The sequence below is a fragment of the Notamacropus eugenii genome, chromosome 3 (genome assembly GCF_028372415.1).
Source record: "Notamacropus eugenii isolate mMacEug1 chromosome 3, mMacEug1.pri_v2, whole genome shotgun sequence".
In the NCBI taxonomy this organism is placed as follows: Eukaryota; Metazoa; Chordata; class Mammalia; order Diprotodontia; family Macropodidae; genus Notamacropus; species Notamacropus eugenii.
Genome location: NC_092874.1, coordinates 179,882,630 through 179,887,351, shown reverse-complemented (window position 1 = coordinate 179,887,351; position 4,722 = coordinate 179,882,630).

The window sequence follows — 4,722 nt, the reverse complement described above, 5'->3', positions numbered from 1 at the left end:
CTGATCTTCCAGTCCCTTTCAGTGCTGTAGACAACCCTCTAAAACTTTAAATAACAGAGAAGATGTCAATCTGCTTTACAAGAGAGAGTTCCCTCTTCCGTTAGTTTCCCATGGTGAAGAAATCACAGATCCAGTCCCTATTGCTAAAATTTGTAGTCAATTCTAAAATATTTCATGGTTGATTTTCCATTTTTTAAAATTATGGATTACAAAGGCATAATGTTTTGTTCTTAAAGTTTGGTAGGGAGGAGAAAATCCATTTAAGATTTTTGATTAAACTAAAATTAGTGAATTTTTTCTACTTGTTCCCAATGCTAAGGAAAGACTTGATAAGAAGATGGTAGAAACTATTGCTGATGATGAAGGGTTTGAGAAAGGTACATTCAACCACCTTGCCCCTGTCTCTCATAACCCCAGAGAGCTGGCCAGCTGAGAACTCCTTTCTACAGATGTGAGCAAAGCAGACATTTTAAAAATATTTGTTTAGGAGATTCAACAACTAATGGTCTGTTCCCTCTACTAACCTTTGGAAAATTCTCAAAATTAAATGAACATTTTAATATTAATGCCTTGATACTCTTAACAGTCTAAGATGAATTTTTGCTTTTAATTTCTATCCTAGCTAATGAAAGGAATTCTATGAAATCAGTGACAGATGAGACCAAATCTTCACTTATCTAGGGTGATTACACTGCATAGAATAACAGTTGTAGCTTCCTTCAATATGCATAGGGCTGAATTCTGCACAAAGATGATATGCAGTTAAAAGGAGTAGTGTAAGAGGCTCTCAAAAGGCAGCATGTGGAGATGGCAACATCCTCCAATGCCCCAAAAGACTTTTTTGGGAAATGCATTGTACTGAACTTACAGGATAGAATGAATGTAGCCTCAGAACTATTAGGTAGGAATAAATACTCAAGCCCAAGGAGATTTGGCATTGAAGCTCTGCTCATGTTTTTCCTGAAATAGGCAGTAGATCTTTTTGCTGAGACCTACCAGATAATAAAGTGGAAGCAATTTTTATTTTAAAAAAATATTGTGTGACATTTTCCCCAAAGAAAAAGCTAACATAAATTAAAAGGAAAGTCAGTTGAAGATGAAATTTAAAATTATTGAGCAATCTCTCTTTGAGAATATACAAAATATATGAGTTAGGTTGGAATTAGACACAATTATCTAGGGCAGCTAGGTGGCACAGTGGATCGAGCACTCAACCTGAAGTCAGGGAGACTCATCATCCTGAATTCAAATCTATTCTCAGACACTTCCTAACTGTGACTCTGGGCAAGTCACTTAACCGTGTTTTCCTCAGTTTCTCATCTCTAAAGTGACCTGGAGAAAGAAATGGCAACAATCTTCAGTCTCTTTGCCAAGAAAACCCCAAATGGGGTCACCAAGAATCAAACAAACATGATAGAATGACAAGAACAAGATACAATTAGCAAACCAAGGAGCTGTCTCTGAGCAACCAATTACTCTTTTTTATTTGCACTAATAGAAAAGTGTTTTATAATTTCAGCATTCAGAAATATTTCAGCTTTTCCTCTAAAAGATAATGAATAGTCCAACCACATTTTCCAGAACCTGAGAAATCATCTTAAAACGACATCCTAACCTGTTCTGTTTGTTTGTTTTTGTTCTTTACTTAACTCTCATTTAATATACCTTACTTTATTTACAACTTGACCAAGGATCTGTGATTTCATCAGCATGGAAAGAGCCTCCCACAAACACAGATTCCCACTGGCATATCTTAGAGAAGACAAATCCAGTGGAAGTACATGAGACACAAACCAATGAAGTGACTTTCCCAAGGTTATGTGGCAAGTAAGTATTTCTATTCAATTTCTAGTTCCTTTTTTTGGGTGCTGAGGGATACTACACCTGTTATTTTATCAGCATAGGGAATTCCCAAGGAGTAAACTCCCTCTCCCAGTGCAGATTATCACCTGTTCAACAACTTACAGTCTTAGGAAATTGTTCAGGGGAAATTAAGAGGTTTAGTAACTTGCTCAGAGTCATAGTCAGTATATGATGTGTCAAAGATGGGACTTGTAAAACTTAAAATGATGTATAAAATACCATTAATTATTAATACCAGCATATTAATAATAACAAATAAATATATAATATATTAATATTTAATTATTTACATGATGCATTATATTGTATTACTATATAACATTATATGATATATGATTCTATTACAATAATATCATATAATAATGAAATGTGTATAAAACACCAGTGATTTTATTGCCTTTCATTCCCTTGTCATCTCTCAACTGAGATAATGGGTCTCTCCCAATGGGTCTCCATGCCTCAAGTCTTTCTTCACTCCAGTCTATCCACACAGCCATGAAAGTATTTTCCTAAGTACAAGTCTAGCATCACTCTGCATTTCATACTATTGTCCCCAAAGTTTCACATCTAATACATTTTTCTTCTTTTAAAAGATGCCAATTGATCTAATCTTGAAGTATTTTTTAAAATAATAAGCTCTAGCAAATGAGCTTTCACAAATTTAGTTTTATTAGGACAACGTCATTTCATGCAAAAAGTATAAAAATACTAACATTGGGATCACTAGAACCATATCTTTATTTTCTCTCCATTATGGGCTAATATTTCATTTAATAAGCTCTCTAAATTTCCTTCCTTATTTTCTTTCATACAGTAGGGAGTAAAAAAATCGTCTCTCCTTTTTACCATATTGGCATGTTATGAGGATGAATACAAATTTTGCATGATGTGTGAAGATTTCCTCAGAGAAAGGAAAATTCATTACAAGATTACCAAAATTTCTTAATGTATGAATGAAATTAACTTTTTTAAAGAATAAGTTTATTTGTGTGATCTTTTGTATTACCAAAATTTCCCCCAGAATTCCTGCCTCTCCTCCCCCAACAAATTATTTTTAAGTACTATCTATATTATCATATATTGAAGAATTTTTTAAAATACAAAAGTTAATTGTATATTCATAATATGATTTCATCTTTTTGAGGGTAGCCTGTATCTTAGGTGGCCCTCTCTCATAAGATGTTTAACTTACATGGATGGGGTCCAATTTGACCCTCGAGGAGTCTTTTTTTTATTTTTGGCTTTCTCTCATTCTCTCAGCTTACCCTGGAAAACAGCCAAATGCACTCATGTCTAGGTTTTCAAAAATGTAGGCAACATGATCCACAGCTTAAACACAAGCACTCAAGGTAAGAAATGCATATCAGGTAAAGGATAGCCTTTATTTCACCTCACAGAAAATACAGAAGATAAAAATGCAGTATAGGAATCTATTAATACCAAAAGCACATAAAGAGTTGGAAAAAAAACTCACAGAAGTCTAAAATGTACAGAAAATGCACAAAGCATGTTTTTAGTAGCTCATTGGTTCCTTTCAAAGGGAACTTGAACTTCGATTTTCCATTAGGGTAAGGCTTTGACATTCTGGTGAACTCCTACTTGCCCACGGAGTACTACACAATCTTTTCTAGAATCATTGTATGACTCTGTAGTTAAAGTTTCTCACAGAAGTGAGGATGGGACAGAGGCTGCTGTTCTCCAATTAAGTCATTTTTTAGAAGATATGGACTTTTATCTATATAAATTTGTAGTATGCCTTTATAGATTGTCTACCAAATAGTTTATGATTTTTTGTAGTTTTTAACAAATTTTATTTTCTTAATTAGCAAAAATCTATCTTTCCCATCTCTTTCACTCCCATTGGAAAAGAAAGAAAAACAAAACTCATAACAAATAAGTCAAACAAAACAAATTTCCAAATTTTCCATGCCCTAAAAATATTTATTACTCTACACCCTATGTCCATCACATCTCTATGTTTCATCAGAAGTCTTCTGACATCATGATCTGTCATTTCATCAATTAGAATTTTTGAATCTTTCAAAGCTGTTTGTCTTTACAATGTTATTATTGTACAAAGTATACTCCTGGTTCAGCTCAATTCCCTCTGCATTAATTGATTCATATTTTCCCAGGTTTCTCTGAAACCATTCCTTGCATCATTTCTTATAGTACAATAGTATTCCGTTGCATTCATACACAATCATTTGTTTAGCTATTGATGGGAATCTCTTTAGTTTTGAGTTGTTGTTGTTGTTTTGTCATCACAAGAATAACTGTAATAAGTATTTTTGTACATATGAATTCTTTTTCTTTTGTTGTATAGACCAAGTATTACATCACTGAGTCAAAGAGTATACACAGTTTGGTAATTCTGTGAACACAGTTCCAAATTGCTTTCTACAATGTCTGGACTCATTCATATCTAACACATTCCTTTTGGGTATTAATATACCTATTTTCTCACAGCCCCTCTAGGATTTGTCATTTTCCTTTTTTGTCAACTCTGCCAACCTGATGGGTATGAGGTAGAATCTCAGAGTTGCTTTAATTTTCATTTCATTAATTATTGGTGATTTGAATCACTTTTTTCTCCACATAGCTCTTGATAGCTTGGATTTCTTCCAATGAAAACAGGCAGTTTATATTTTTTTACCATTTTTCAGTTAGGGAATATTTCATATTTATTTTGAATGGAAATTCTCTTTCTATTTTTTCCTCCAGTACTATATTATTTTCATATGGAAATGCTATCCATTTTTATTTTACATCCTGCTACGTTACTGGATCTATTAATTGACTCAGTTTATTTTCTAATTCTCTAAGATCTAAATAAACCATGTGCTATCAGCAAATAAA